The sequence below is a fragment of the Macaca fascicularis genome, chromosome 9 (assembly GCF_037993035.2).
Source record: "Macaca fascicularis isolate 582-1 chromosome 9, T2T-MFA8v1.1".
Taxonomy (NCBI): domain Eukaryota; kingdom Metazoa; phylum Chordata; class Mammalia; order Primates; family Cercopithecidae; genus Macaca; species Macaca fascicularis.
Genome location: NC_088383.1, coordinates 49,803,339 through 49,815,546, shown reverse-complemented (window position 1 = coordinate 49,815,546; position 12,208 = coordinate 49,803,339). Strand labels below are relative to the sequence as shown.

At 47.2% G+C, this 12,208-nt stretch overlaps 1 long non-coding RNA gene across 1 annotated transcript; it reads left to right on the top strand.

The window, feature by feature from the left end:
* Positions 1-9,739: 9,739 nt before the first annotated feature.
* Positions 9,740-11,218, top strand: LOC135965074 (uncharacterized). The gene is made up of 2 exons (XR_010577909.2): positions 9,740-9,860; positions 11,072-11,218. It is a non-coding gene; the product is annotated as an uncharacterized lncRNA (long non-coding RNA).
* The last annotated feature ends 990 nt before the right edge of the window (positions 11,219-12,208 follow it).

The following is a 12,208-nucleotide window of genomic DNA, read 5'->3' as shown; positions in this document are numbered from 1 at the left end:
TTTGTTTTGTTTGTTTTCACCATGTTGGCCAGGATGGTCTCAATCTCTTGACCTCATGATCCACCTGCTGCAGCCTCCCAAAGTGCTGGAATTACAGGTGTGAGTCACTGTGCTTGGCTCATTTTGTTTTGATACATGTTTTCTAATAACGTGCTGTGTCTTTTCTCACCTTCAGCCATCAAACTTTGGATGTACATGCAGCTGGAGCCTTGGACAATGGCCCCTTCTCCCAGGGACCCTTAGATAGGCCTCTGAGGGGACTCTGAGTGCTGTTTTCCCAAAACTGCCCCTGACAGATGGAAGCAGTATCCTTATTCTAATGGCAGTTAGATGTGCTTCTTTAGAGGGAGGAATGAGGTAGCTGAGTATAAAGGGGTCATCAGAGAACCTCCAAGTGGCCTGCACAATGGGAGAAGTGTGCACTGGGGTGGAGCCCCGGGAAGTTCGCTGTGTTTATAGTGGGGAGCCTGGCCCCTTTCCTTCCTGGGTGGAACCTGGAATTCAATCTGTGAGGCAGGAAGCCGATGCTAGCATGACTCTCACACTGCTGAGGGTCCCTGGTTCCCCTTTATCCTTTTTGCTTAATAAATTCCACTTTTCTCATCCTTCGAAGTGTCTGTGAGCCTAATATTTCATGACCGTGTGATAAGGACCCCGTCTTTAGTCTGGAATGTTTTACGTTGGACATTTATGCCTTATCATCCATGCATACCTGATGAAGAATCACCACAACAAAAAAGATAGCTCTTTAAATTTTATTTCAAGATGAATAATTGGAATAATTTTAATGTTTTTATTTCCAACACTTGACACTAGTGCTGGCTTGTTATTGAAGAAATAGTGATTGAGCATTTAATATCACTTATTTGGAACATATATAGAAAATGGTTCCCAGTGGCCGGGCGCGGTGGCTCATGCCTGTATCAATCCCAACACTTTGGAAGGCCAAGTCAGGTGGATCACGAGGTCAGGAGTTCAAGACCAGCCTAGCCAACATGGTGAAACCCTGTCTCTACTAAAAATACAAAAATTAGCCGGGTGTGGTGGTGGACACCTGTAATCCCAGCTACTCAGGAGGCTGAGGCAGGAGAATGGCTTGAAACCAGAAGGCGGAGGTTGCAATGAGCCTAGATCCTGCCACTGCTGCACTCCAGCCTGGCAACAAGAGCAAAACTCCATCTAAAAAAGATGAAGAAAAAAAAAAGGAAATTGGTTCCTGGTCTAAAGAAAACCTTTGTAACCCCCTTTACAAAAACAAAGATTTTATTTGTTTATATCTACCTTATAAAAATTTCAAGCAGATCTGACATTCTTGAATAATTTCTAACTTTATTATTGGCCTGATTCTCTGTGAGAGAATAAAAATGAAAAAAAAATTATATATTCTTGTATATATTCTTGTCTGAAAAAGTTGTCTCTACAATTTTTTTAACTTAGAAGTTTCAAGCTTCATGTCTTCATTGTATTTTTAAAGATTTTTTTTTGAACTTAAAATTTTTACTGAAATTGCCCCTTTTGAAGACACTAGTTAGGGATAAAATTTTTGTAATTTAATCATTCATTGTTAGGTTCACTACAGAGTCAACCATTCATTACTTTGTGCTGGCATATTTTGGGAAACATATTATTTAGATTTTAAATAATTTTGATGTATTTCTAAAGTAAGGATTTTGAAACATGAGATACATTTAATAAATTGCTATGGTGTTGAGATATTTTATAAACCAATTTAATAACTTAATAGTTTTAAAAGTTTTAAATAAAATTAAAAAAATGAGTATGACACAGAGTATCAAACACTGTCCAATGTTCGAATATAATGGAGCAAATAGGAAAATTATGAGAATTAGTTTTCCTTTTATATTTGTGTTGACAAAGCTAAATAATCTAAATAATATCCTGCCATCTATTTTATCTTGATTAAAACTATGGGTGACTATAATTAAAATCAAATATATCAGAATTTCTACAAATATATTTTGTTCTATGTCTTGTATTTCTTACAAGAATACATCTCCACTGACAATGCTGCATTCCCATATCTATAATGAAAGAGTAAAATCTTGATCTCATAAATGGTTACTTAGTGAATGCAACACTGCTGCATTATTATGATTATTTCATGGATTTGTTAGCCTATTTGTATTTTGTTATAATTTAGACCCTACAGTATTGACTGTACTCACCACAATGCATTAGGAATAAAACATAAACATTTATTCTCAAATAATGTAACAAAAAGAAATAAGCAAAGCACAATTTTCAAATTATCTTTCTTTAGGCTAGAAACTACAATTTCCTAAAATCCTTCTCTGGTCTCATGTAATGCATCATCAGCTTGTGGGGCAAAAATGTAATGTTATTTGTTCTTTCCAAATAATATTTTCTAACCAAATATTTTTACTTTTGTTTTTTATTTTTCATTATCTCAGCTTTGGCAATAAAACAGCTCTATGAGGACCTGGGAAACAGGAAAACCAGACTTATGAGATCTGTGGAATCTGATACTGTTTGACTGCAGGGGATTTCAATGTGCAAATCCTAAGTGCCACAAAGAGGTGGCAGGGCCTTAAAGGGCAACATTTACATAATTTTTTAATTTAAAAAATGCCACTTTTGAGTCAGGCATGGTGGCTCATGCCTGTAATCCCAGCACTTTGAGAGGCTGAGGTGGGCGGAGCATGAGGTCAGGAGATCAAGACCATCCTGGCTAACATGGCGAAACCCCGTCTCTACTAAAAATACAAAAAATAGCTGGGGGTGGTGGCACATGCCTCGTTATACATCCGCCTCAGCCTCCCAAAGTGCTGGGATTACAGTGAGCCACCGCGCCTGGCCTGCCACATCATTTTCTAAAGTGGTTAGGTCATTTTACCTTCCAACTAGAAACGTGTTGAAATTCCAGTTATCTCATATGGTCATTAACATGTAGTTTTGCCAATCTTTACAGTCTTAGCCATTTTTGTAGATAGGGCATCAAGTGGTAAATTATGATGGCTTTAATTCTGTATGTTAAAGTATATTATTCATAAATATAATATACTCGTATTCCTCACAAATAATGAGTTTCAACAGCTTTTCAAATATTTATTGTATATTTGTATATCTTCTCTGGTGAAGTGTCTAATAATTTGCTCATTGTTTTAAAGGTTATTGTCTTTATACATGTACAGATGCATTGTATAACTTTCAGGTATAAACCTTGTGTCACATGTCTGTGCTATAAGGAATATATCCCAGTTAATGACTTCCCTTTTTATTTCCTTAGCAGTAACTTTGATGAGCATTTTATAATTTTGATGGTTAATTAAATTTAACTTTTTGAAACAGAAGTTTAATTTCTGTGGTTATGGTTATTGCTTTCTGAGCCTTGCCTAAAAGTCTTTGACTCTCCAGAATTGATGAAGATGTTCTCCTATATTTTCTTCTAGAAATAACATATACTTCTTTCTTTTGAGACAGAGTCTCACTCTGTAGCCCAGGCTGGAGTGCAGTGGCACGATCTCAGCTCACTGCAACCTGTTTCCCGGGTCCAAGCAATTCTCCTGTCTCAGCCTCCCAAGTAGCTGGGAATACAGGCACGTGCCACCATGCCCAGCTAATTTTTCTATTTTCAGTAGAGACAGGGTTTTGCCATGTTGCCCAGGCTGGTCTTGAACTCCTGACCTTAAGTGATCCTCCCACCTTAGCCTCTCAAAGTTCGGGGATTACACGCGTAAGTCACCACGCCTGGCCTAATTTTAGTTTTTATGTTTACATCTACAATTATCTCAAGTTAGCTTTTGTCTATGGGATAAGGTAGAGGTCTATATTCACTGTTTCGGTGTATTTATTCAGTTGTTCCAGCACCATTTTCTGCAAAGACTTCTATCTTCTTGCCTTGGTTTTTGTTAAATTGATTGTTTATGGCTGGATCTATGTCTAGGCTCTCTATTCTGTTCCACTGATCTATATGTTCATTCTTGTGTCAATAACACACGCTCTGAATTACTGTACTTTTATTGTAAATCTTGTAGTAGTAAAAACCCTCCAGGTTTGTTTTTCTTTCTCTAGAATTATTTGTCTATGCTAGGTCCTTCACATTCTTATGTAAATATTATCATCAGCTGGTCATTTCATAAAAATAAATTTTGGAATTTTTATTGGTGTTGCAGAGAATATATACACCAATTTGAAGAACACTGGAATCCAAAGAGCATTGATCTTTTCTATTCACGAACATGGTATATACCAACCTTTATTTGCTTCTCAGTTTAATTCTCTCAAAAATATTTTATAAATTTAAGTGAAGAGTTTTAGGATGTCTTCTGTTACATTTATAAGTGTTTTTACAAAAAAACAAAAGTTTAAGGAACCGTTTAGATTTTTTCAAGAATAATTTATAGATGACGTTATATTTTTTCTACCCAAACATTATTTCTAGCTGTCTTTCTTTTTGTGATATTAGCAGCTGTTTTGAATTCTTTTGTCAACTTGGCAGCAACCACTACACTTTTCTAAAACTAGGAACTCTATATTCTAGAACCCTTTTCCCTAAATGAATCCTCAAAAAATTTGCAAATGAAGAAAATTCACACACAGTTCCAAAGATAAGAGTGAAGCCGAAGTCACTGTCAGCAATTTTTGGCAGCCAGGCACTGAGACTTTCAGAACCTTTAACACGGTTCTTCTCAGCAATTCTAGCATCCAGATGTAGCCCCATGATAGACCTCGCACGAGCGTGTACTTCATAATCCTGCTGAATACAGAAGTTGCCTGGACTCTTTCATGAGCTGCTGCTTTCCCGCCTATATCAATGTTGTCAGCTGATGCCATTTGTGATTGCGTTTCTGACTTTCTGAAGGAAACCTGCCAAACCTTCATTATTTTTGCTTACATGCACATGAATGTAGGCACTAATTCTTACATTAAAATGTTTATTTCTTTAATACTTAATTGGCTTTTTTCCTGGCTGAACCAAAGAAAGAGCAGCAGGGATGATAACTTGCAAAACTGATTAAATTAGAGGTCAAGAAATGGAGCCATTTTAATTCTATTGTTCTTCTTTCATATATTAAATATAAAACTTTTGTAGATAGTTTTTCTTCGTTATCTCTTTGGTTACCCTTAGGTACTGCCTGTAGAGCAAAGGTAGAATATGTGATTATTTTCCTTTATTTACCATTTTCTATTTATCAGTTACTATTTTATTTACCAGTTTTCTAAGTAGTAATCTGGTTTCCTAAAATCGCAGAAGGCATTTGAAGAAATTAAAATTGATTGACTTTTGAAAAATTAATTTGCAGAATTATTCTCGTACCTCTTCTCAGTCTAATGAAATTTTTTCTGTAAGATATTGTACTTTTAAGTACTTGAATTTTTATTTTTAAAGTGTTATCTCTGCTGAGATTTCACATGTGTTTACTCAATATGATTATTATTTCAGTCCTTAAGCATATTTATAATATAGTAGTATCCCCTTATTTGTGGCTTCACTTTCCTCACTTTCAGTCACCCATAGTCAAAAAATATTACATATAAAACTCCAGAAATAAACAGTTTATAAGTTCTAAGTCATGGGTTGTTCTGAGGATTGTGATGCAATCTCCCGCCATTTTGCTGTATTGGGTTCAGGATGTGAATATCCCTTTGCTCAGCAGATCCACACTTGCTGCCTCCTGCTCATTAGTCACTTGCAGCCATCTAAGTTATCAGATGGATTGTCTCGGTATTGCGGTGTTTGTGTTCAAGTAATGGCCCCAATATGCAAGAATAGTGATGCTCGCAATTCAGATATGCAAAAGAGAAACATGAAAATGCTTTCAGTAACTGAAAAGCCTAAAGTTTTCCACTTAATGAGGCAAAAAATGTGCTGAGGTTGCTTACATCTAGGGTAAGAATTAATCTTTTATTTGTAAAATTGTGGAAAAGGAAAAATAAATTCTTGCTAGTTTTGCTTTTGTACCTCAAACTGCAAAAGTTACAGCCACAGTGTGTGATAAATGCTAATTTCAATCAATATTCTGAGCCTAAATGTGTAGGTGAGTGCTGTCTCCATATTTGCACATGTGAAGTGCTCCTGAACCATAGCCCCATGTATCTCAAACACCGTCACACTCACAGAACAGAAAGGAAAGAGCAGTTTCATCAGCCGGCGCTCATAAGCCACTCCCTGGAGTCCTCCCCAACATCTGCTAAATTTGGGAGGCCTGATTCCAGAGAGCTGGATGATGAACTGGCAACATAAACCCAGAAGAATCTTAATTGCAGACAAAGACAAACTCCGGTTCCAGCGCAGACAGACAGCCCATACAAGCGCTTTTGATGTTAGCTGCAGTAAAGGGGGCAGGAAAGGCTCCCACTCTATGGTCTGTGGCATGGTCAGCTCAGTGCCGCCACCTCGGAGGGCTCCATCCCACATGACCCTCCCAATCAAGCTGATGGTGCCTCCTTATGCCAAGTGGAAGGAACTGCAGTCAAATTCTGACACGTCCTGCAAATCCTCCCAGGCCCTGGGCTACTGGTTAGGCCACCAGTAGGGCTGTGGACCAACCGATTAAACCCATTAATAACTGGCAGCACAGCACGGCCTCCTTCTCAACAAATTATGATTCTGATCCCCGGATTCAGCCATCCATGCCCATGGTGTTTTGTCCTTAAGCTTTCAAAACGCCTACCCTGCTTTATGCTTTCTAGTTTTGAGGACTTGGCTTAAGCGTGCTTCTGAATTTCAGCTCCCTCTATTTGACAATTCTTTACACTGTTCTCCAGTTGGGACGCGGCGGGAGACACCATGGAGCCAACCTCTGCAGAAGGCAGGGCTTGGTAGAATGGATAGACCCCAGCCAGGGGAAGGGTGCACTTCGGGCACCGAACTTCAGGGAAAGCGCTCTGGGTCAGGCGTCTCCTCCAGAATGCTCTGTTTAAAGTTAAAAAGGCCACCTTCAAAATAGTTGTAAAATCTATACATTCACCCAGACATACACATTTTTTGGGACATGGTCTTGCTCTGTCGCCCAGGCTGGAGTGCAGTGGTTCGGTCACAAGCAGTCGTCCTGCCTCAGCCTCCCGAAGAGCTGGGACCACAGGCCTGCACCACCATGCCTGGCTAATTTGGTTCTTTTCTGTTTGTTTTCCTTCGTTTGTTTTGTAGGCATGGAGTCTGACTGTGTTGCCCAGGCTGGTCTCCAACCTCTGGCCTCAAGCAATCCTCCCTCCTCGCCAAGTACTGGGATCCAGTCATGAGCCTCCAAGCCCTTCTCTATTCATTATTCTTAATTAAAACATTCAAAGGACGCGGTGTTTGAGGCCAGCGCGGCGTTTGCAGTGGCTGCTCCCGCCAGGACAGCTCAGGGGGATGCTCCCGAGAATCCTGAGCCCGCCTCCTGTCCCGGCCTGGTCTCGGGTCCCCAGACCCAGCCTCTGACGGGCCACCCCCAGGGCTGCCCTGCCCGCAGCTCCGGGCTACGCTCCCCACGAAGAGGCGCCGCAACCGCCTAGGACATCGTGGGAAGCCTCCTGCGGGGACTTTCCACTGCTTGTCCCAGGAGCTTCTACAACAGACTGGCATTGAGAGTTCAGTTACATTTTCCGCTAGTTATTCCTATCCTGGCCCCCAAGCGTCTCAAGTCCCCGCCTCAGGCTCCTGGGGGCCTCCCCTGCAAGGGCGCCAGGTCCCCGACATCTGCCAGTGAATCCGCGTCCAAGGAGGAGGGCGTGGCGGGGGCGGAAGCGACAACCACAGGACCCATGACAGTGGCCAAGTCTTAGAGGCCCCGAGTGCCTCTCAGGCGCCCCGGCCCAAGCTGTCCACGCTTCCCCGCCCCGGCAGGAACCAGCTGTTCCCGCTGCACCAGCCAGGGGGCTGGGGACATCCCTGCCAGGCCCGACCGTAGGCGTGGGCTCCAGAGCCCCCTCCCAACTGCCCCGTCCCAGGAGCGCGGGAAGCCTGGCTGTCGCCTGAAAATAAGAAAATCATCATGGACAGAAGGAAAGCGGGGCGAGGCTGGGAAGGGAGCGGCTGTAATTCGGCGCCGGCCCCCTTCAATTCTCCAGCTCAGCGGCCCCAAAAGTGGGGTGGGGACGGTGATTGAGGCTGAGCTCGCTTCTTCCTTCTTACAGGTCTCGCGCCTCTGAAGCGAACTGGGCCTGGAAGGATGCTGAGGGTCGAGGGAATGGGGCTGAGGGTTGACCCAGGGAAAGGTGGGGCCGGCCCCTGGGCTCCGGTTGGAGGCGGATTCCCAGGCTGTGCAACTGCTCGCCCGTGCCCCACCCGCTCTGTGCTCTGTCAACCGATCAGCTCCGCCCTAGACTCTCGGCTGCGGAAGCGGCGGGCCGGGTGGTGATTACAACCTGGGGGAGGGGGGCTCTCCTTTTGCAACCTGACCCCCAACTCCGCTCAATAACCGAATTTCCGGAAGCCGCGACCTGGAAGCTCTGGGCGCTTCTCCATCGCTGGCACGGCGGGGACGCCCGGAATCTCGGAGCCGCAGCTCCCGCCTGCAGCGCGCCTCAGCCGCCAGTGGGGAGCGCAGCGAAGCGGGGTCCCCCGCGCATCCGGAGCGAGGCAGGCGGGCCGGAGGCTGAGGACCGGCGACCTCGTGGGACGCCAGTGCCCGCCCCTACGGGGAGCAGAGACAGCTCTGGAAGTCGGTTTAGGGCGGAGACCGCAACCGGAGGGGCGCAGAATACTCCCCCTCCTAGCGTTCCGGGCTACGCGGGTACAATTTTAAAACTAGCGGCGAAATCCGAGTCCTGCGGCCGCGTGGTGGGTGGAGCGTGGCTGCCTAGCCCAGTGCGGTCTCAGGCTGCCCCCGCTTCTGCGCCGCAAGGCCGCCCTTGAGTTCCAGGACTCTGTGGGCCCCCTAGCCGCTGGCGCTCCCGGGAGTCTCCTAGCCGCGGCGGGAACGGAGCTGGGCGCCCAGACTGCGCCGGGGTCTTTTCTCTACCCCCAGTGGCCGGAGCCGCAGACTTGCCCCTTCCCCACCGGGGCCGCGCCCTCATTCCTCGCGGCGGTACCGCGCCGCAGCCCGGGAAACTCGCAGGGCCCAGGCGACCCGGCTGCAGCTGCGGTGGTGAAGCTGGGCCCTGCGCGCACGTGAGGTGCCCAGCAGAATCCCCGACCGCCCCGCGCCCGCGTTCTCGCCCAAGACAGTGGCCGACGGCGGCGGCTGGTTCCCGGACCCGGGAACAAAGCTGGAGATAACGACTTCGGAGTCGGCCCTGGGACCTGCTGCTTCTCTTGGCTCCAGGCCCTCAGCCGTCTCCCTAGCCACAGCCTGCGGGGCCTAGAACTGCAGCCCCGGGCGTCCCCTCCTAAGCAGTGGCCAGGGTTGGCGGGGCGTGTGCGACCCTGGACCCAGAGATCCGCAGCAGCCGCTGCCAAGCGTGGCGAGGAGCAGCGCAAGCCTCTCCCCACCGGGGCGGGGGACGGCGGACGTGGGTTAGGAACCGGCCCGGGACGTCCAGGCAGGATCGGCCACCATTCAGGGGCTGTCCCAGGCGCAGCACCAGGTGCTGCCGGTGGAAGCGGCCAGGGGCAGGCTCAGCCCGGCGCAGTGAGCATAGACAGGGACCCAAAGTTTATGCCAAAAACGTGTCTTCTCCAGCCTCCTCCTCAAGCCCCTGTCTCATGCTGGTTCCTATTTCTTTCTTACAATAAATAGGTCCTGTGTGCCTGGGAGCAGAGACTTCGCCCGTTCTCTCCAGACTCAGCTGTAGTCTTCAGGGACCTGGGCAAGGTCTGGTTAAACCTGCCCATCTTTTGTGGAGGAAGGCCGGTTGCTCCCCTGGCCTTCACTGTGACACTAGGAGGCAAAGGCAGCCAGACCAATTGCTGGTTTCATCTGGGACTCCGCAGGTGATAAGATTGGCAATGACAGGTGGGTTGGTAGCCGGGCTGGAGTGGCATGGCCAGCTGCTGTGGGGACCGTCTTCCCTGCCTGTCACCACTCCTGGCTGCCCAAGTAGCAAAGCAAAGTCACAGTGACAAGATCCAGAGAGAGAAAGCTCCAGCTGGAGGTGGCGCTGGTGTCAGAGGCCTTCAGAGCAGCAATGTGACAGCTTCTCATGAGGGTGGGCTCTGTCCCCAGTCCATGCCCTCCTCTAGCTTGATCCTTGTTGGTGTCTATTTCTTTGCCTTACCATTATCTCAGCTTCGCTTCCTTCCAGGATTTCAGCTCTAAGTGGCTCTTGGTCCACACCTGTCTCCATCTCTCCCTTCTCTTCCCCCTCCCTAAACTCAGGACATAGTCACTCCTGCTCCTTACACACATACTCTCTTACACACACACACACACACTCTAACATACACGCACTCTAACATACACGCACTCTGACACTCTCCCTCCCCACCCCGCCCCGCCCACAAACACACTCCCTCTCTGCCTTCCACAGGAAACAAGTTTCTCTCCCAGAACCTTTATTAAGACCTGTGGAATGACCAGGATCTGGGCCCCCAATGGGTCTGTGAGTGTGAGCCTCTGTGTGTGCAAAGATGTGAGCCTGTGTGCATCCACGTGGCTGTGGAATTTCAAAAGCATGTGTGTACACATGTGAGTGTGATGGTGAAGTGTTGAGAGTTGAAAGAGTGTGTGTTTGGGGTCAGTGTGGCCTTGATCATGTGGACATACAGGTGAGCTGTGGCAAGGGTGGAGCAATGTGAGTGACTCTGAGTGTGGAAACTGAGCCGGGGACAGATGGACAAATACATCCTTTTTGAGTTCTGTGGAGGCTGCCACCCCATACATTGTTCAACTACTCCCTCTTTGTCATCCTGTGCACCCTCAAATCAGGACAGTAGCGGGAAGGGGGAGTGAAGCTGCTGACCTCTGGGAAGGGGCCTGCCTGCTCACTGGGCCTGTCAGCCCCTAATCTGTTACATGTTACTGTAAATACTTACAAATCCCAGCTGCTGAGGAGCAAGACATCCTCCGCCAGCCAGCTGGGGCCCCTGGCCTGGAAGTTGGTGGGGAGGGAGCTAGAGAGCAAGACACATGGGGGAGGGAAGCAGGGGACCGCATCGGAGAGGCTGGCATCAGGGACTCCTGAGTTCAGCTCGTAGTTTTGCCAAAGGTTAGCCTGGGTGCCCCAGTATTTCTTCAGGAACTGCAGAGCCAGAAATACCGTCCACGCCTCTGCCTCAGGAAGCTCCCCTACCTCTGCCTGATGAAGAGACTCCCCCTCAACAGCCAGCTTCCTGTCTTCTAGTCACATCTTTCAAGTAAACAGGTAAAGAGAGGTCTTCTTGCCTTTTTTTGGAGAGGGGCCATCTCACTATGTTGCCCAGACTGGTCTCTAATTCCTGGCTTCCCGTGCTCCTCCTGTCTCGAGCTCCCAAAGCATAGCAATTACAGGTGTGAGCCAAGACACCCAGCAGCTTCTTACTCTTTAAATGACACACAAAATTCTCCTGGAGTTTCTGGAGGGGATTGTCTCTTTGAACTCAAAATCTTTCCCAGGACACCTTGATCGATCCATCAGGCTCTTACTAGATTGGAGGCTGAAGACACTGCAGCTCGGTGAACCCCTTTGCAAGGGTCTGCTCTGCAGCTCTTGAGGGGAGCGAAAGCATTTTCATCTGGCCTCACCCCCATCTGCAGCCAGCTCTTTCACTTCTAGAGCTGGGCTGATTGTGATAACCTGGAGGAGGGGGAATTAGTTGGGACAACTCACTTGCTGGAGCCCATCAACACTGGCCCAGGCTTGTGGCCAGATGCCTGGTTAACCAGCCCAAGAGAGCTTCCTTTCTCAGGAAGAGAATGATTATTGATTATTGGTCCTCTTTACCCATTCATTGCCCAGGACAGTGTCAGGTGCACCACAGGCCCTTGGGCATTTGTGTGGCATCATCAGCCTTATGCCTGGATCACCAAGTCAAACTTTCCTATTAGCTCTTGGTGGCAAACTCGAATTCCTTGTGTCAGAAGGCACCACAAGGCCCAGATGTCCTGGGCCTCCCACCTTAGGCAAGCCCAACATGACACAGAAACCCCTGACACCGAGCCAAGATCTATCCCCTTGTCTGGCTTGAATTTCAGATTTATTAATGTTGAGCCCTCCTGGCCCACAGTGGGACTCCCCTTGGCCTTACACAGGTATTGCCTATATCCTGGCCTAGGCTTTTGCAAGAATCCAGACTCTGGGAAGGACGTGGAGTGGAGGAAAAACCAGGCAGAGGGAACCCCATGATATTGAGGGGCTCTGGGTGCTGTATGGGACACCCCGCTGG